The following is a 22,163-nucleotide window of genomic DNA, read 5'->3' on the forward strand; positions in this document are numbered from 1 at the left end:
TCATCTTATCTGTAAATATCCAAAAAGGAGTATTCAATTATCCAAAGAGTCAATTTGTCAACAAAAATGTTAAATTATTGTTTGCAAGTCAACATGCTCATTTTAACTCGTACTAAAAATTACTTGTTTTGACCCAAATCTATATTGGTCCGTAATATAATTACTCATTTTGGCATAAACTCATTTTGACTCGACTATTGAATTATGTTGTTGTGACTGCAATTTCTAGTCTTGCCCATACTTCAATAATAAAGCTACCCATTTTCTCCTATCCTCTTTGACCCTAGATACCACTGAAAATCCGAGTCATAAACTAATTGTTAAAACCTAGTTTTGTGATAGAGAAAAAAACAAAAACATGCTAATCAATGAAGATATAAATTTGAACAAAAATATACAAAACATAGTGAAACAGTTAGGATACCTTGAATCAAATCAGCTCACCTGCTTGGTTTCTGCAACACGAACTTGAGGCCGCCCATCTAAAAATAAATCGGTTAAATCTTTTAGTAAATAAAGTTTGTTGCAAAATTTTTTGTAAAGAAAACTCATCATTCTAAGCATCCAAATTTCACCATTTATATGTCGTAAGAAACACACATAAATCGACTTAGAAATCGTAAACAAAAAATTTCAAACCCAAGTTAAGTTAAGAAATAAGTGATAGTTTTTACTTAAAAAGGGCTTATTTTATATTCAGATGATTCACACCATATAATGTATAAAATATATATGAACAATATAAATATTATACACATAAATATTGGTCATAACAATAATTTAAAGATGTCAAATATATTATCACCTCAAAAACATTACCCTTACACGCTACAAGTACTGTTTGCAAGATGTTGAATGGTGCCGGCAATTGTTTAGGATATAGAATTTTTAGCACTTTCCCATACTGCCAGAATATTTATTCTGCTGAAAAAAAAAACCATTAAATATCTGTTTCTAATCGACATAATTAATAATACAACAAAAAATATTTTAAAAGTAATAAAATAGACTACCAGCATGGGCTAAGGGTGATAGACAAATCGCCTTCTTGGGTTGTAATTTAAAAATAAAAATCCGAGGACACAAGAAAGAGTTACAAAATTAGTTTATGTATTTTTAGTATTTTCATTAAGGTAATGACTACATTAAACTTTTCAAGTTTCCATAGTAGTGGCAATTTCCAAGTCTTATTGTGATAACTCCTATCATACTCTTTCTCAAAATAATACCAGTATAACTTTCCAAAAATGCCCTTAGGTTGCTGACCATATACAAATTAGTATTGCCCCAATTAATCCAATATTTGAGCAATGGTTCAAGAATCATGGCTGCACCTAACATAAAAGTATAGTCATACCTCGAGAGCCACCCACTTATATGTTGTGTTTCTATAGTCGGTACTTTAGATTCATGCAACCTAGCGACTCACTTTAACAACCTGTGAGATCAAATTAACTTCGTAGAAAGATTGGTATACCAATACATATGAAAAAGTATACAATAATAATCCATAATAACTTTCTTAAAAAAAGAGCATTGATACCAAGGAAACTCTAGCTTCATGCCCATCCATTAGAAAAGCATATTATTATGATGAAGGTAGGTCAAGCCTTTGGGTTATCTTTATTCTTTAGTAACAAAGAAAACTTAAATGATTCGTTCTGCTTGTGTAGAAAAAGATATATGCTCCATTGTGCCAAAAGGCGTGAACTTTGATGACAATGAAACATTAACATTATTCTCACTAAACAAACAATAACAAAATAAACATTAAAATACCACTCTAAAATGAACAAATATATGTATTCTTAAAGATATAAAAACCAAAGTGTAATGGACCACGCAAGCAAATGAAAATAATGATGGTGAACCGAGCTCGTCTTGTTTAACTGAGCATGGCCCGTTTAGTTCGTGAGTAAGTTTTGAGCCCAAAACTGTCCCAAATTGATATATGCACAAATTTCAGTTTTTTTGGTTTCGTTTCAGTTTCTGATTTTGGTTTCAGTTTTTTAGTTTGGTTACAGTTCGATTTCATTTTATTCGGTTTCTGGATTAGGTTTCAGTTGCACCGTTTCAGTTCGGTTTCAATTTATTCGATTTATCGGCTTCGGTTTTTTAGTTTCATTAAAGAGTTCAGCTTCAATTTATTCAGTTTTGTTTAGCTTCAAGTTTTGGTTTCGGTTTTTTAATTTTTTATTTCAGAGTTTTTGGTATTCTTTCGGTATTTTTTGTTGTTAGTTTTTTAAGTTTCTATTTTGGTTTCATTTCATTTCGGTTTATTTAGTTTTTCGTTTCATGTCAGTTTCGGTTTAGTTATGATTTTTTCAAGTTTCTTTTTGTCGCTTCGTTTCAGTTTTTTATTTAAGTTTTTTTTGGTTTTGTTTGAGTATAAAAAATACATTTAATGAAGTGTGTAAATTATGATCTATATGAGTACAATCTCATCATAACGCCTTCAAGTACAAATATAAGTAATGGTACATGTTACACGGGCACGATCACTTACAAAGTGATAAGATGAATGAAATATGTCTTGATGAATGAAGATCATTTCCTTCATATGCCTTGTAAGTTGTAATTATTCTACTAACTGTCATATGATTTCATGTTTAGACCATGCGGGGAATTTGTTTAAGAATCCTTCAAATCATATCAAAGCTTTTAAAAAATTAAAATTATAAATTCATTAAAAAGATTAAAAATGTTGCATAAAGGTCAACAATAGTATTAATTTGCAGCAAAACAAAGTATACCACTAAATTGTAGCAAAACAAAGAATACCAATTTGTTAAGCTTGATGTTAGACGATATGTCCAGAACAGGGAAACTGTTACAGGTTTCATTAGGGTCAGATCTGACTATTAGGCTGATGTAGTTGCAATACGGGTTGCAAGTGAAAATCATCTCACTTGCCATCCTCTTTTATGTCATGCAAACAACACCTTATACACTTAGTTAATATATTTGAAGAAAAAAAAACTAAATTCTCTTTTCACTCTACATGAATACACACTAACATATACACATATATATATTTTATAAAGGTGGTCACTAAATGGTAGGTTGTATGCATAAAATAGCATAGTTGGAACATAAAAATAGAAAATACAAATGAAACATTAAAATACATTTTAAATAATCAAATTCAGAATAGAATAATAGATAACCATAAAAGTAGAAAATAAAATTTGTTAAATTATCATTTGATATCCTTGTTAAAGATTTTCATGACATTCTTTTGAAATTCCATACAAATTGACCATAGAATAAAGTTGGTAACTATATAATTTGGCCTCGATGGAACATTTTTTTCAAATAGATTTAAAAATTGTATTTAATGTGAATTAAATCATAATATTTTTTCATTATCAAGGGACTTGTACATTGATGCATTAATGAGTTGTACATTATAATATATAACTCGGTATTAAACAAATTTTATGTCAAAACGTCAACAAAAATAAGCATGTTGCAACAATGGGTTCGGTTTTTTTAAATCATAATATATTTAAAGATATAGTAGTAACAAAAAAAATAAATAAACTTGTCATATATAAAGGGAAAGATGAAGTGCCATATTTGCAATTATTACTTATATTTACAAGTAGTTAACTAAAGTAGAGGGGCTATTAGTGTAAGTTTGTTTTTAATCATGTATTTGATTTTGCTAAAAGACTACTACGTCCTTTTAACTACCTTCATCAAGTGTGATGATTTATATAATACTATTTGTACCTGTTAAGTTTTATATGTAGTAGATAATAAGCAACAACGAGTATCTATTTAAAATATAATTAAAATTCAACAAAAGTAATGTCATTAAAGTAGAAATAATAATAAACAATTTGGGCGGCCTTAGCTGTACTGGATGGATTATTTGTTTTTATATGACACACTGTACAAAGTCAGCGATACCAAGTCATTCAGCGCCTCCAGAAAAGAAATTAGGTGAGGAACAAAAACAATCTAACGAAAACTAGAATTAGTTGAATAAAAATGTCCATTAATTGGCCATCAAATCTGAAGCATCATTACTCAGCATAGAGATATCTTACAGAAGGCCCGTATTGTTCAAAGAATCATGTTGCCTGAACCTTTTAATGATATCAACTCCTCTTTCAAACTGCCTGACCAAACATGTCAACGTCTTACACTTGCACAGATTCAATTGGCAACCAACAACTTTGATGAGGCATTAGTCATCGGCCGTGGCGGGTTCGGTAACGTTTATAAATCTCTCACCAACTTCGGCGCATCAGTAAACGAAGTTGCGGTTAAGCGGTTGCATTCTGCTTCTAACCAAGGGGCGCATGAATTTGAGGCCGAAGTTAAGCTCCTTTCCCCTCTGCGGCATGGCAATCTAGTGCCGTTGATTGGTTATTGCAGTGAAGGAAACGAGATGGCCTTAGCTTATGAGTTTATGCCCAATGGTACCCTTGAGGATCATCTCCACAGAGGTGTTTCAGAGTTATCGTGGTTACAACGGCTAAAGATATGCATAGGCGCTGCTCGTGGATTAGACTATCTTCACTCGGGATCGTCAACTCAGCATGGAGTCATACACAGAGACGTGAAGTCCTCCAATATTTTGTTGGATTCAAACTTTGCAGCTAAAATTTCAGACTTCGGGTTGGCAAAAGTGGGCAAAATAAATCAGTCACAAACATATCATGTGAGCACCTTAGTCAAAGGGACATTTGGATATATGGATCCATGCTACTTCTATAGCGGTAAACTGACAAGAAAATCTGATGTTTATGCATTTGGGGTTGTCCTTTTTGAGGTGATAACCGGGAAGCGAGCAGTAGATCCTTCACTTGATGAAGAAGAATGGAGTTTGTCAGTCTGGGCACAAGACCAGTTCAAAAGAGGAAGACTAGATGATATTATTAGCCATAGACTGATGGGACAAATCTCAAAAAGATGCTTGAAAGAATTCGCAAGCATGGCAATCCAATGCTTACATTTTCAACCTAAACAACGCCCTACCATGGCGGAGGTTGTGGTCAAGCTCGAGTCTATTCTGAAACGAGAAAGAGAAAGTGTTAGTTCTGGTGTTGATAACGGAAGATTCATTAGCAGGGTAAGATATTTTTTCACAGGCAAAGCTGACTTGATTCCAGCTCATGCAGAGGAAAACAAAGCTGACTTGATGCCAGAGGAAAGCAAATCCGAATCTGAATCTGAAATTATTAAACTATCAGATGACCGAGAAATTAGAACTTTCACACATGCGGAATTGGTAATGACAAGAAATAAATGGAATTACCACAATTTCTCAACAGAAGCTGATGTTGGTTTGGCCATGTGCGTTAGGACAAGGGATATTGGAACATCTAAGGTAACTTGAATAGACACTTCCTTTCAGTCATAGAAAAGATCATGTGGGACTTGGATAGCATAATGAATGAATTTCAATATATATATATATATATATATATTTTATTTTCACCTTCTTAAATAGTGCAAGCAGATTATATTTGCTGAATTCTGATGTGCAGATCGATCTCAAACATGAAGAACTCAATCATCCGAACCTTGTGAAAGTGTTAGGATATTGGTTAAATGAGCAAAAAATGTCTTGTGTTTACGAGCTAATTTCTGACCGAGTTTATATGAGCTTCTTTTTGAAGGTAAGAAACTCTTTATAGTTGTAATTCCCAACATTGAACCAACAGTAGTTAAAGTATAAATTAGTATATGCTCTATTTTGGAGAGCCAGGTACAACTTCACTTTCTTGGGTTGCACGGCTAAAAATAGCAGTAGGAGCAGCTCAGGGCCTATCTTTCTTGCATAAGAAGAGACATTCAGCATATAGCCAATTTAAGACTGCCTGTATACTGGTGGATCATATGTTTTTTACTCATTCAAACGGATTACAACCATCAAGATAAATACAAAATAATTAACCTATATACAAAAGGAAATGGACGGCGCTACTGTAGCAATTCTACAGTAACGGGTATATTTGTAATTATTTTGTTTTTTCGTGGCTTTCTTTATGAGCGTTTGTACTTTGTTTGCCTTTACCGACGGCTCTTATCTCATCAATAGGGCTTTGGACTTCCACTTTGTGAGCACGCATCGATTTACCAGCGATATCATCTATAAGCTCTTCTCTTCCGAGTACTGGCGGTGATCGGTGGCGCTGCGATTTGTGCCGTCGCGGCTTGGCTGTGCGCCACCGGATGCTTCGACTTCAGTTAGAACTCTGATCTTTTATGTTGTTTTCTTTCTTCATTGTAGATGTCGGTGGCCTCAATTGTTGTTTTGTTGAATTGTTTTTGGTATGTGCATTGATTTCGTTTAGTTATGAACAGAGGTGATGACCGTTTCAGACTGAACCTTTTATTTAAAGATTGAGCCATGGGTTCATTAAGCGTTAGTAAAATAGAGAAATCAATTCCCAGTCACAGCTGATCATCGATTGATTCACAATTGAATTGCATATATATACACATCCTCCCGTGCAAATTGTTTGATGTGTTCGGATGTTAACTTGAATTTTGTTTAGAAAAATGAGTAAAAGAACTGGACATATGAATTACTTTTTGTGAGTTCATATAATTGAATGTTATTAGAAATTTTGCAATTTAATGATCTATTGCAGTTGCCAGTTAGTTATATTAGAGTTGCATGTTAACAAACGAAACTGAAATTGAATCAAATGATCATAGAATGTTTGTAGCCGTAGCAACGAAAGGTCATATGCATTTATTTAAGCTAAAAGTCGAAGTTGTATGTTCACAATTTTTTGATTTCTTTCCGTACGTATTTACTCAAAAGTTAATATGTATTTGTTTTGAGTTGTAGTTGACAAGTTGTGGGAACTAAAAGTCAAAGATTTCATATTGGTTAACTAGGATTGTTGTTTCTAAGTTATGTGGTTCTTTAAATGAAGCATCTGCAACATGACATGCTTATTCTATTGCATTATTGTTCGGTGATTTGTATGGTTATAGTGGAAACCACATATCCAAAAGGGTAAATTTTTTTGGTTCTATATGGCAATATTAATGTTTTTCATGATCATGTTGTCTTATGTGTTCCATGTTACTATTACAGAGTTTATACGCAAACGTTAGATGGCTACCGGCGCAATGCGCCGGGCATTCCCTAGTTATAACAAAACTAAGGAAAGGTCCTAAGAATCAGGGAATAAACGAGTCAAAGATTAGGAGCAAATCATGGCAGAAAATATGAAATTCCATATTTACAAATTGAGCCTAGCTCGGTTAGACTACTTTACAAACCGGCGTAAACATAAGATTTTCTCGTTAATTTTCCACTGTGGAAGTAGCATGGATCGATATATCCAAATGTCCCTTTAAGTACATTAGCGCTCACATGACAAGTTTGGGTCTGATTTATTGTGCCCACTTTTGCCAAACCAAAGTCAGAAATTTTAGCTGCAAAGTTTGAATCCAACAAAATATTGAAGCTTTTCACATCTTGGTGTATCACTCCATGTTGAGTTGACGGGTACCCGTGTGAAGATAGTCTAATCCACATGAGCATCACCTATACATATCTTTAGCCGTTGTAGCCACAATAACTCCGTTTCACCTCAATGGAGATTATCTTCAAGTGTCCCATTAGGTATAAACTCATATGCTAAGATAATCTCTTTTCCTTCACTGCAATAACCAATCAACGGCACGAGATTACCATGCCGAAGAGTGGAAAGGAGCTTAACTTCAGCCTCAAACTCATGCGCTCCTTGGTTAGATGTAGAATGCAACCGCTTAATTGCAACTTCGTTTACCAATGACCAGAAGAACGTTGGGATTTATATACGTTGCTGAATCCGCCACAGCCAATGACTAACGACTCATCAAAGTTGTTGGTCGCCAATTGAATTTGTGCAAGTGTAAGACGTTGACATGTTTGGTCTGGCGGTATGACTGAGGAGTTGCATCGTTGACCGGTTCCGGTAATATCGTTATTCGATCTGTGCGGGCCTTTGAATCTTCAAGATATCTCTATATAGATTAGTGATGATGGTTTAGACGATCTCTGGTGATTTTTTTTGTTCAAGTGCTAATAGTATTTGGTCACGTGATGGTTTTTTGTTTATAGCTTGCCTTATTCGCCAATATCATTGGGTATTATGGTTATTCGTCAACTATCAAGTGCTAATAGTATTTGGTCATGTGAATTCACCGTTATCAAATGAAATTAATCTTATTCGCCACTATCAAACGAAATCAACCTTATTCGTCACTATCAAATGCAAATAAAAGAGTCCGACTTGACAACCCTCCAACCAATCTCTTACCCCTATGCCAAATTTCTTATTCGCCACTGTTAAAAACTAATAACCTATTTGTTATATACTGGAAAAAAAAAAGACAACCCCAACTGATTAGGAATCTCTAATATACCCCATTTTTTTAAATAAATTCAAGGAAAAAAGGATAAACACGTGTTGATTCTCTAAAAAGTTTCATCATGTTAGCAACCTTACCCGATGCCGCCCTCACCGTAGCCTGACCTGCCACGAACCCAGTGTTCCTAAGCCCAACAAAAGTGAACACCCCCATAAGGTCCATACAAGCGTGTTTTCCTCCTACCCACCCAAAAACAGGTATTGCATGAGTTACTACAATAACAAGCAGAAACAACCACGCTATTATGTAATAACAACTCGTCTACTTTTCTAAATAAATAAAAAATCAAGCATTTTAGAGTTGAACAAGTGACAACGAACAAGTGGAATTTTATTAATAATTTAATATTGAGAAAATGGAACCAATAAACTAACAAGCACTAACCTCTATTTTACACCAACTTATTTACAAAATAACAAAATAGACCCTGACTTTACTTGGAATTACATATTAACCCCTTCAACTTTAGAAAATTCTCTTCTAACAATCATTAATGGTTGGTGTCGTAACATTTTCTAGGGAAAAACCCCCAGGTGTTACCTCAGTGATTCGTGACCCCGGAGCAGTGATACGCTCAAGAGCACGGCCACCCTGAGTTGTGATACATGCAAAAACACTAAGACCCGGAGGTGCTTCTGTGTTAGTTACACGTGAATCAGGTGCAGGGGTTCCCATCGGCCCTTCAGGAAGTTTACTCATATCGAACGAACCAAAAAACCGAAAGAAACAAAATTATGCAGTTCTAACACCAACACGGATGGCACCAATGAAGAAACACGGATCCAATCCCCGGGTATGGGTCCTGGATCCAATGAGTCCACAAGGTAAGATACGATAATTATTACCAATGATATGAGTGTGACTTCCCAAAGTCCAATGACCGGAACCTGCAAAACAGACACCATGAGTTTCGTTACAGGAAGGACAAGAGGGGGGGGGGGGGAAATAATGCATCCGCGAGGTGTAATTTCATTCCCAGTCACCTTAAGTGACGGAATTCACTCTAGGACCGAGGAAGTTGAATTTTTGGTTCTGCCAGCAACATCAAAACATGACATTATTCTTGGACGAGAAGCGATTGGTGACTTTAATGCTCATCCGTCCACAGCACACGGTGCAGTAGGAGTTCCAACTTGCACTGGCATAGCAATAATTTATGTTAATCGGCACTGCTTTGCAACCGAGAGCTCAAAGCCAAGCAAAATTCCAAAACAAACTGTGAAGACTGAACCAGAGAAATGAGTTTTGAATAAAAAATTTCCTGATCAAACTGTAACAATAGGACCTGCTATTTCCGAGAGAGTGCGGACCTTCTTGAAACAGTTATTATCAAAGAATATTGATGTTTTTGCATGGCAACCCGCGGATATGACCGGTGTTCCGAGGAACATTGCGGAACACAAATTAAGGGTAAACCCGTTGTTTACGTCAATTGTTCAGAAACAACGTAAGATGGGTCCGGAACAAACGAAAGCAATGAATGAGCAAGTCCATGACCTCTTACAAGCTGGAATCATCTGCCCAATTCGTTATCAGACCTGGGTTGCTAATCCAGTTATTGTTCCCAAAAGCAATGGGTCATGGCGGATGTGCATTGATTTCAAAGATCTAAATAAAGCATGTCCCAAATATTTTTATCCCTTACCCGAAATAGATCTCAAGGTTGATGCTGTAGCACCATTCAAATTCAAATGCTTACAAAGGCTATCATCAGATCCGCATGGCAGCGGGCGATGAGGACAAAACAACATTTCGTACCGATCAAGGCACTTTTTGTTACAAAATGATGCCTTTCCGACTGAAAAATGCGGGAGCCACATATCAACGATTAATGGACATAGCGTTCAAAGATCAAATTGGCCGAAATTTAGAAGTTTATATGGATGACCTCGTAATAAAAAGTGTTGAGGAAGACCAGATGTTGAGATATATTGAAGAGACGTTCGAAATAAGCATGTTGCAACAGTGGGTTTGGTTTTTTTAAATCATAATATATTTAAAGATATAGTAGTAACAAAAAAAATAAATAAACTTGTCATATATAAAGGGAAAGATGAAGTGCCATATTTGCAATTATTACTTATATTTACAAGTAGTTAACTAAAGTAGAGGGGCTATTAGTGTAAGTTTGTTTTTAATCATGTATTTGATTTTGCTAAAAGACTACTACGTCCTTTTAACTACCTTCATCAAGTGTGATGATTTATATAATACTATTTGTACCTGTTAAGTTTTATATGTAGTAGATAATAAGCAACAACGAGTATCTATTTAAAATATAATTAAAATTCAACAAAAGTAATGTCATTAAAGTAGAAATAATAATAAACAATTTGGGCGGCCTTAGCTGTAATGGATGGATTATTTGTTTTTATATGGCACACTGTACAAAGTCAGCGATACCAAGTCATTCAGCGCCTCCAGAAAAGAAATTAGGTGAGGAACAAAAACAATCTAACGAAAACTAGAATTAGTTGAATAAAAATGTCCATTAATTGGCCATCAAATCTGAAGCATCATTACTCAGCATAGAGATATCTTACAGAAGGCCCGTATTGTTCAAAGAATCATGTTGCCTGAACCTTTTAATGATATCAACTCCTCTTTCAAACTGCCTGACCAAACATGTCAACGTCTTACACTTGCACAGATTCAATTGGCAACCAACAACTTTGATGAGGCATTAGTCATCGGCCGTGGCGGGTTCGGTAACGTTTATAAATCTCTCACCAACTTCGGGGCATCAGTAAACGAAGTTGCGGTTAAGCGGTTGCATTCTGCTTCTAACCAAGGGGCGCATGAATTTGAGGCCGAAGTTAAGCTCCTTTCCCCTCTGCGGCATGGCAATCTAGTGCCGTTGATTGGTTATTGCAGTGAAGGAAACGAGATGGCCTTAGCTTATGAGTTTATGCCCAATGGTACCCTTGAGGATCATCTCCACAGAGGTGTTTCAGAGTTATCGTGGTTACAACGGCTAAAGATATGCATAGGCGCTGCTCGTGGATTAGACTATCTTCACTCGGGATCGTCAACTCAGCATGGAGTCATACACAGAGACGTGAAGTCCTCCAATATTTTGTTGGATTCAAACTTTGCAGCTAAAATTTCAGACTTCGGGTTGGCAAAAGTGGGCAAAATAAATCAGTCACAAACATATCATGTGAGCACCTTAGTCAAAGGGACATTTGGATATATGGATCCATGCTACTTCTATAGCGGTAAACTGACAAGAAAATCTGATGTTTATGCATTTGGGGTTGTCCTTTTTGAGGTGATAACCGGGAAGCGAGCAGTAGATCCTTCACTTGATGAAGAAGAATGGAGTTTGTCAGTCTGGGCACAAGACCAGTTCAAAAGAGGAAGACTAGATGATATTATTAGCCATAGACTGATGGGACAAATCTCAAAAAGATGCTTGAAAGAATTCGCAAGCATGGCAATCCAATGCTTACATTTTCAACCTAAACAACGCCCTACCATGGCGGAGGTTGTGGTCAAGCTCGAGTCTATTCTGAAACGAGAAAGAGAAAGTGTTAGTTCTGGTGTTGATAACGGAAGATTCATTAGCAGGGTAAGATATTTTTTCACAGGCAAAGCTGACTTGATTCCAGCTCATGCAGAGGAAAACAAAGCTGACTTGATGCCAGAGGAAAGCAAATCCGAATCTGAATCTGAAATTATTAAACTATCAGATGACCGAGAAATTAGAACTTTCACACATGCGGAATTGGTAATGACAAGAAATAAATGGAATTACCACAATTTCTCAACAGAAGCTGATGTTGGTTTGGCCATGTGCGTTAGGACAAGGGATATTGGAACATCTAAGGTAACTTGAATAGACACTTCCTTTCAGTCATAGAAAAGATCATGTGGGACTTGGATAGCATAATGAATGAATTTCAATATATATATATATATATATATATATTTTATTTTCACCTTCTTAAATAGTGCAAGCAGATTATATTTGCTGAATTCTGATGTGCAGATCGATCTCAAACATGAAGAACTCAATCATCCGAACCTTGTGAAAGTGTTAGGATATTGGTTAAATGAGCAAAAAATGTCTTGTGTTTACGAGCTAATTTCTGACCGAGTTTATATGAGCTTCTTTTTGAAGGTAAGAAACTCTTTATAGTTGTAATTCCCAACATTGAACCAACAGTAGTTAAAGTATAAATTAGTATATGCTCTATTTTGGAGAGCCAGGTACAACTTCACTTTCTTGGGTTGCACGGCTAAAAATAGCAGTAGGAGCAGCTCAGGGCCTATCTTTCTTGCATAAGAAGAGACATTCAGCATATAGCCAATTTAAGACTGCCTGTATACTGGTGGATCATATGTTTTTTACTCATTCAAACGGATTACAACCATCAAGATAAATACAAAATAATTAACCTATATACAAAAGGAAATGGACGGCGCTACTGTAGCAATTCTACAGTAACGGGTATATTTGTAATTATTTTGTTTTTTCGTGGCTTTCTTTATGAGCGTTTGTACTTTGTTTGCCTTTACCGACGGCTCTTATCTCATCAATAGGGCTTTGGACTTCCACTTTGTGAGCACGCATCGATTTACCAGCGATATCATCTATAAGCTCTTCTCTTCCGAGTACTGGCGGTGATCGGTGGCGCTGCGATTTGTGCCGTCGCGGCTTGGCTGTGCGCCACCGGATGCTTCGACTTCAGTTAGAACTCTGATCTTTTATGTTGTTTTCTTTCTTCATTGTAGATGTCGGTGGCCTCAATTGTTGTTTTGTTGAATTGTTTTTGGTATGTGCATTGATTTCGTTTAGTTATGAACAGAGGTGATGACCGTTTCAGACTGAACCTTTTATTTAAAGATTGAGCCATGGGTTCATTAAGCGTTAGTAAAATAGAGAAATCAATTCCCAGTCACAGCTGATCATCGATTGATTCACAATTGAATTGCATATATATACACATCCTCCCGTGCAAATTGTTTGATGTGTTCGGATGTTAACTTGAATTTTGTTTAGAAAAATGAGTAAAAGAACTGGACATATGAATTACTTTTTGTGAGTTCATATAATTGAATGTTATTAGAAATTTTGCAATTTAATGATCTATTGCAGTTGCCAGTTAGTTATATTAGAGTTGCATGTTAACAAACGAAACTGAAATTGAATCAAATGATCATAGAATGTTTGTAGCCGTAGCAACGAAAGGTCATATGCATTTATTTAAGCTAAAAGTCGAAGTTGTATGTTTACAATTTTTTGATTTCTTTCCGTACGTATTTACTCAAAAGTTAATATGTATTTGTTTTGAGTTGTAGTTGACAAGTTGTGGGAACTAAAAGTCAAAGATTTCATATTGGTTAACTAGGATTGTTGTTTCTAAGTTATGTGGTTCTTTAAATGAAGCATCTGCAACATGACATGCTTATTCTATTGCATTATTGTTCGGTGATTTGTATGGTTATAGTGGAAACCACATATCCAAAAGGGTAAATTTTTTTGGTTCTATATGGCAATATTAATGTTTTTCATGATCATGTTGTCTTATGTGTTCCATGTTACTATTACAGAGTTTATACGCAAACGTTAGATGGCTACCGGCGCAATGCGCCGGGCATTCCCTAGTTATAACAAAACTAAGGAAAGGTCCTAAGAATCAGGGAATAAACGAGTCAAAGATTAGGAGCAAATCATGGCAGAAAATATGAAATTCCATATTTACAAATTGAGCCTAGCTCGGTTAGACTACTTTACAAACCGGCGTAAACATAAGATTTTCTCGTTAATTTTCCACTGTGGAAGTAGCATGGATCGATATATCCAAATGTCCCTTTAAGTACATTAGCGCTCACATGACAAGTTTGGGTCTGATTTATTGTGCCCACTTTTGCCAAACCAAAGTCAGAAATTTTAGCTGCAAAGTTTGAATCCAACAAAATATTGAAGCTTTTCACATCTTGGTGTATCACTCCATGTTGAGTTGACGGGTACCCGTGTGAAGATAGTCTAATCCACATGAGCATCACCTATACATATCTTTAGCCGTTGTAGCCACAATAACTCCGTTTCACCTCAATGGAGATTATCTTCAAGTGTCCCATTAGGTATAAACTCATATGCTAAGATAATCTCTTTTCCTTCACTGCAATAACCAATCAACGGCACGAGATTACCATGCCGAAGAGTGGAAAGGAGCTTAACTTCAGCCTCAAACTCATGCGCTCCTTGGTTAGATGTAGAATGCAACCGCTTAATTGCAACTTCGTTTACCAATGACCAGAAGAACGTTGGGATTTATATACGTTGCTGAATCCGCCACAGCCAATGACTAACGACTCATCAAAGTTGTTGGTCGCCAATTGAATTTGTGCAAGTGTAAGACGTTGACATGTTTGGTCTGGCGGTATGACTGAGGAGTTGCATCGTTGACCGGTTCCGGTAATATCGTTATTCGATCTGTGCGGGCCTTTGAATCTTCAAGATATCTCTATATAGATTAGTGATGATGGTTTAGACGATCTCTGGTGATTTTTTTTGTTCAAGTGCTAATAGTATTTGGTCACGTGATGGTTTTTTGTTTATAGCTTGCCTTATTCGCCAATATCATTGGGTATTATGGTTATTCGTCAACTATCAAGTGCTAATAGTATTTGGTCATGTGAATTCACCGTTATCAAATGAAATTAATCTTATTCGCCACTATCAAACGAAATCAACCTTATTCGTCACTATCAAATGCAAATAAAAGAGTCCGACTTGACAACCCTCCAACCAATCTCTTACCCCTATGCCAAATTTCTTATTCGCCACTGTTAAAAACTAATAACCTATTTGTTATATACTGGAAAAAAAAAAAGACAACCCCAACTGATTAGGAATCTCTAATATACCCCATTTTTTTAAATAAATTCAAGGAAAAAAGGATAAACACGTGTTGATTCTCTAAAAAGTTTCATCATGTTAGCAACCTTACCCGATGCCGCCCTCACCGTAGCCTGACCTGCCACGAACCCAGTGTTCCTAAGCCCAACAAAAGAGAACACCCCCATAAGGTCCATACAAGCGTGTTTTCCTCCTACCCACCCAAAAACAGGTATTGCATGAGTTACTACAATAACAACCAGAAACAACCACGCTATTATGTAATAACAACTCGTCTACTTTTCTAAATAAATAAAAAATCAAGCATGTTAGAGTTGAACAAGTGACAACGAACAAGTGGAATTTTATTAATAATTTAATATTGAGAAAATGGAACCAACAAACTAACAAGCACTAACCTCTATTTTACACCAACTTATTTACAAAATAACAAAATAGACCCTGACTTTACTTGGAATTACATATTAACCCCTTCAACTTTAGAAAATTCTCTTCTAACAATCATTAATGGTTGGTGTCGTAACATTTTCTAGGGAAAAACCCCCAGGTGTTACCTCAGTGATTCGTGACCCCGGAGCAGTGATACGCTCAAGAGCACGGCCACCCTGAGTTGTGATACATGCAAAAACACTAAGACCCGGAGGTGCTTCTGTGTTAGTTACACGTGAATCAGGTGCAGGGGTTCCCATCGGCCCTTCAGGAAGTTTACTCATATCGAACGAACCAAAAAACCGAAAGAAACAAAATTATGCAGTTCTAACACCAACACGGATGGCACCAATGAAGAAACACGGATCCAATCCCCGGGTATGGGTCCTGGATCCAATGAGTCCACAGGGTAAGATACGATAATTATTACCAATGATATGAGTGTGACTTCCCAAAGTCCAATGACCGGAACCTGCAAAACAGACACCATGAGTTTCGTTACAGGAAGGACAAGAGGGGGGGGGGGAAATAATGCATCCGCGAGGTGTAATTTCATTCCCAGTCACCTTAAGTGACGGAATTCACTCTAGGACCGAGGAAGTTGAATTTTTGGTTCTGCCAGCAACATCAAAACATGACATTATTCTTGGACGAGAAGCGATTGGTGACTTTAATGCTCATCCGTCCACAGCACACGGTGCAGTAGGAGTTCCAACTTGCACTGGCATAGCAATAATTTATGTTAATCGGCACTGCTTTGCAACCGAGAGCTCAAAGCCAAGCAAAATTCCAAAACAAACTGTGAAGACTGAACCAGAGAAATGAGTTTTGAATAAAAAATTTCCTGATCAAACTGTAACAATAGGACCTGCTATTTCCGAGATAGTGCGGACCTTCTTGAAACAGTTATTATCAAAGAATATTGATGTTTTTGCATGGCAACCCGCGGATATGACCGGTGTTCCGAGGAACATTGCGGAACACAAATTAAGGGTAAACCCGTTGTTTACGTCAATTGTTCAGAAACAACGTAAGATGGGTCCGGAACAAACGAAAGCAATGAATGAGCAAGTCCATGACCTCTTACAAGCTGGAATCATCTGCCCAATTCGTTATCAGACCTGGGTTGCTAATCCAGTTATTGTTCCCAAAAGCAATGGGTCATGGCGGATGTGCATTGATTTCAAAGATCTAAATAAAGCATGTCCCAAATATTTTTATCCCTTACCCGAAATAGATCTCAAGGTTGATGCTGTAGCACCATTCAAATTCAAATGCTTACAAAGGCTATCATCAGATCCGCATGGCAGCGGGCGATGAGGACAAAACAACATTTCGTACCGATCAAGGCACTTTTTGTTACAAAATGATGCCTTTCCGACTGAAAAATGCGGGAGCCACATATCAACGATTAATGGACATAGCGTTCAAAGATCAAATTGGCCGAAATTTAGAAGTTTATATGGATGACCTCGTAATAAAAAGTGTTGAGGAAGACCAGATGTTGAGATATATTGAAGAGACGTTCGAAATAAGCATGTTGCAACAGTGGGTTTGGTTTTTTTAAATCATAATATATTTAAAGATATAGTAGTAACAAAAAAAATAAATAAACTTGTCATATATAAAGGGAAAGATGAAGTGCCATATTTGCAATTATTACTTATATTTACAAGTAGTTAACTAAAGTAGAGGGGCTATTAGTGTAAGTTTGTTTTTAATCATGTATTTGATTTTGCTAAAAGACTACTACGTCCTTTTAACTACCTTCATCAAGTGTGATGATTTATATAATACTATTTGTACCTGTTAAGTTTTATATGTAGTAGATAATAAGCAACAACGAGTATCTATTTAAAATATAATTAAAATTCAACAAAAGTAATGTCATTAAAGTAGAAATAATAATAAACAATTTGGGCGGCCTTAGCTGTAATGGATGGATTATTTGTTTTTATATGGCACACTGTACAAAGTCAGCGATACCAAGTCATTCAGCGCCTCCAGAAAAGAAATTAGGTGAGGAACAAAAACAATCTAACGAAAACTAGAATTAGTTGAATAAAAATGTCCATTAATTGGCCATCAAATCTGAAGCATCATTACTCAGCATAGAGATATCTTACAGAAGGCCCGTATTGTTCAAAGAATCATGTTGCCTGAACCTTTTAATGATATCAACTCCTCTTTCAAACTGCCTGACCAAACATGTCAACGTCTTACACTTGCACAGATTCAATTGGCAACCAACAACTTTGATGAGGCATTAGTCATCGGCCGTGGCGGGTTCGGTAACGTTTATAAATCTCTCACCAACTTCGGGGCATCAGTAAACGAAGTTGCGGTTAAGCGGTTGCATTCTGCTTCTAACCAAGGGGCGCATGAATTTGAGGCCGAAGTTAAGCTCCTTTCCCCTCTGCGGCATGGCAATCTAGTGCCGTTGATTGGTTATTGCAGTGAAGGAAACGAGATGGCCTTAGCTTATGAGTTTATGCCCAATGGTACCCTTGAGGATCATCTCCACAGAGGTGTTTCAGAGTTATCGTGGTTACAACGGCTAAAGATATGCATAGGCGCTGCTCGTGGATTAGACTATCTTCACTCGGGATCGTCAACTCAGCATGGAGTCATACACAGAGACGTGAAGTCCTCCAATATTTTGTTGGATTCAAACTTTGCAGCTAAAATTTCAGACTTCGGGTTGGCAAAAGTGGGCAAAATAAATCAGTCACAAACATATCATGTGAGCACCTTAGTCAAAGGGACATTTGGATATATGGATCCATGCTACTTCTATAGCGGTAAACTGACAAGAAAATCTGATGTTTATGCATTTGGGGTTGTCCTTTTTGAGGTGATAACCGGGAAGCGAGCAGTAGATCCTTCACTTGATGAAGAAGAATGGAGTTTGTCAGTCTGGGCACAAGACCAGTTCAAAAGAGGAAGACTAGATGATATTATTAGCCATAGACTGATGGGACAAATCTCAAAAAGATGCTTGAAAGAATTCGCAAGCATGGCAATCCAATGCTTACATTTTCAACCTAAACAACGCCCTACCATGGCGGAGGTTGTGGTCAAGCTCGAGTCTATTCTGAAACGAGAAAGAGAAAGTGTTAGTTCTGGTGTTGATAACGGAAGATTCATTAGCAGGGTAAGATATTTTTTCACAGGCAAAGCTGACTTGATTCCAGCTCATGCAGAGGAAAACAAAGCTGACTTGATGCCAGAGGAAAGCAAATCCGAATCTGAATCTGAAATTATTAAACTATCAGATGACCGAGAAATTAGAACTTTCACACATGCGGAATTGGTAATGACAAGAAATAAATGGAATTACCACAATTTCTCAACAGAAGCTGATGTTGGTTTGGCCATGTGCGTTAGGACAAGGGATATTGGAACATCTAAGGTAACTTGAATAGACACTTCCTTTCAGTCATAGAAAAGATCATGTGGGACTTGGATAGCATAATGAATGAATTTCAATATATATATATATATATATATATATTTTATTTTCACCTTCTTAAATAGTGCAAGCAGATTATATTTGCTGAATTCTGATGTGCAGATCGATCTCAAACATGAAGAACTCAATCATCCGAACCTTGTGAAAGTGTTAGGATATTGGTTAAATGAGCAAAAAATGTCTTGTGTTTACGAGCTAATTTCTGACCGAGTTTATATGAGCTTCTTTTTGAAGGTAAGAAACTCTTTATAGTTGTAATTCCCAACATTGAACCAACAGTAGTTAAAGTATAAATTAGTATATGCTCTATTTTGGAGAGCCAGGTACAACTTCACTTTCTTGGGTTGCACGGCTAAAAATAGCAGTAGGAGCAGCTCAGGGCCTATCTTTCTTGCATAAGAAGAGACATTCAGCATATAGCCAATTTAAGACTGCCTGTATACTGGTGGATCATATGTTTTTTACTCATTCAAACGGATTACAACCATCAAGATAAATACAAAATAATTAACCTATATACAAAAGGAAATGGACGGCGCTACTGTAGCAATTCTACAGTAACGGGTATATTTGTAATTATTTTGTTTTTTCGTGGCTTTCTTTATGAGCGTTTGTACTTTGTTTGCCTTTACCGACGGCTCTTATCTCATCAATAGGGCTTTGGACTTCCACTTTGTGAGCACGCATCGATTTACCAGCGATATCATCTATAAGCTCTTCTCTTCCGAGTACTGGCGGTGATCGGTGGCGCTGCGATTTGTGCCGTCGCGGCTTGGCTGTGCGCCACCGGATGCTTCGACTTCAGTTAGAACTCTGATCTTTTATGTTGTTTTCTTTCTTCATTGTAGATGTCGGTGGCCTCAATTGTTGTTTTGTTGAATTGTTTTTGGTATGTGCATTGATTTCGTTTAGTTATGAACAGAGGTGATGACCGTTTCAGACTGAACCTTTTATTTAAAGATTGAGCCATGGGTTCATTAAGCGTTAGTAAAATAGAGAAATCAATTCCCAGTCACAGCTGATCATCGATTGATTCACAATTGAATTGCATATATATACACATCCTCCCGTGCAAATTGTTTGATGTGTTCGGATGTTAACTTGAATTTTGTTTAGAAAAATGAGTAAAAGAACTGGACATATGAATTACTTTTTGTGAGTTCATATAATTGAATGTTATTAGAAATTTTGCAATTTAATGATCTATTGCAGTTGCCAGTTAGTTATATTAGAGTTGCATGTTAACAAACGAAACTGAAATTGAATCAAATGATCATAGAATGTTTGTAGCCGTAGCAACGAAAGGTCATCTGCATTTATTTAAGCTAAAAGTCGAAGTTGTATGTTTACAATTTTTTGATTTCTTTCCGTACGTATTTACTCAAAAGTTAATATGTATTTGTTTTGAGTTGTAGTTGACAAGTTGTGGGAACTAAAAGTCAAAGATTTCATATTGGTTAACTAGGATTGTTGTTTCTAAGTTATGTGGTTCTTTAAATGAAGCATCTGCAACATGACATGCTTATTCTATTGCATTATTGTTCGGTGATTTGTATGGTTATAGTGGAAACCACATATCCAAAAGGGTAAATTTTTTTGGTTCTATATGGCAATATTAATGTTTTTCATGATCATGTTGTCTTATGTGTTCCATGTTACTATTACAGAGTTTATACGCAAACGTTAGATGGCTACCGGCGCAATGCGCCGGGCATTCCCTAGTTATAACAAAACTAAGGAAAGGTCCTAAGAATCAGGGAATAAACGAGTCAAAGATTAGGAGCAAATCATGGCAGAAAATATGAAATTCCATATTTACAAATTGAGCCTAGCTCGGTTAGACTACTTTACAAACCGGCGTAAACATAAGATTTTCTCGTTAATTTTCCACTGTGGAAGTAGCATGGATCGATATATCCAAATGTCCCTTTAAGTACATTAGCGCTCACATGACAAGTTTGGGTCTGATTTATTGTGCCCACTTTTGCCAAACCAAAGTCAGAAATTTTAGCTGCAAAGTTTGAATCCAACAAAATATTGAAGCTTTTCACATCTTGGTGTATCACTCCATGTTGAGTTGACGGGTACCCGTGTGAAGATAGTCTAATCCACATGAGCATCACCTATACATATCTTTAGCCGTTGTAGCCACAATAACTCCGTTTCACCTCTATGGAGATTATCTTCAAGTGTCCCATTAGGTATAAACTCATATGCTAAGATAATCTCTTTTCCTTCACTGCAATAACCAATCAACGGCACGAGATTACCATGCCGAAGAGTGGAAAGGAGCTTAACTTCAGCCTCAAACTCATGCGCTCCTTGGTTAGATGTAGAATGCAACCGCTTAATTGCAACTTCGTTTACCAATGACCAGAAGAACGTTGGGATTTATATACGTTGCTGAATCCGCCACAGCCAATGACTAACGACTCATCAAAGTTGTTGGTCGCCAATTGAATTTGTGCAAGTGTAAGACGTTGACATGTTTGGTCTGGCGGTATGACTGAGGAGTTGCATCGTTGACCGGTTCAGGTAATATCGTTCTTCGATCTGTGCGGGCCTTTGAATCTTCAAGGTATCTCTATATAGATTAGTGATGATGGTTTAGACGATCTCTGGTGATTTTTTTTGTTCAAGTGCTAATAGTATTTGGTCACGTGATGGTTTTTTGTTTATAGCTTGCCTTATTCGCCAATATCATTGGGTATTATGGTTATTCGTCAACTATCAAGTGCTAATAGTATTTGGTCATGTGAATTCACCGTTATCAAATGAAATTAATCTTATTCGCCACTATCAAACGAAATCAACCTTATTCGTCACTATCAAATGCAAATAAAAGAGTCCGACTTGACAACCCTCCAACCAATCTCTTACCCCTATGCCAAATTTCTTATTCGCCACTGTTAAAAACTAATAACCTATTTATTATATACTGGAAAAAAAAAAGACAACCCCAACTGATTAGGAATCTCTAATATACCCCATTTTTTTAAATAA

The 22,163-nt window shown here is 36.5% G+C and overlaps 3 pseudogenes; all 3 read left to right on the forward strand.

Moving 5' to 3' along the window:
* The first annotated feature begins 4,081 nt into the window (after positions 1-4,081).
* On the forward strand, positions 4,082-5,350 carry LOC143541937 (putative receptor-like protein kinase At5g39000 pseudogene; annotated as a pseudogene).
* A 5,609-nt stretch (positions 5,351-10,959) lies between these two features.
* LOC143541939 (putative receptor-like protein kinase At5g39000 pseudogene) lies at positions 10,960-12,229 on the forward strand (annotated as a pseudogene).
* A 5,610-nt stretch (positions 12,230-17,839) lies between these two features.
* Positions 17,840-19,109, forward strand: LOC143541940 (putative receptor-like protein kinase At5g39000 pseudogene; annotated as a pseudogene).
* Positions 19,110-22,163: the final 3,054 nt, after the last annotated feature.

Source organism: Bidens hawaiensis, unplaced genomic scaffold (assembly GCF_021521415.1).
Source record: "Bidens hawaiensis isolate Kalapana, Puna unplaced genomic scaffold, B.hawaiensis_p1.1 tig00012728_1, whole genome shotgun sequence".
NCBI classification, from domain to species: Eukaryota; Viridiplantae; Streptophyta; class Magnoliopsida; order Asterales; family Asteraceae; genus Bidens; species Bidens hawaiensis.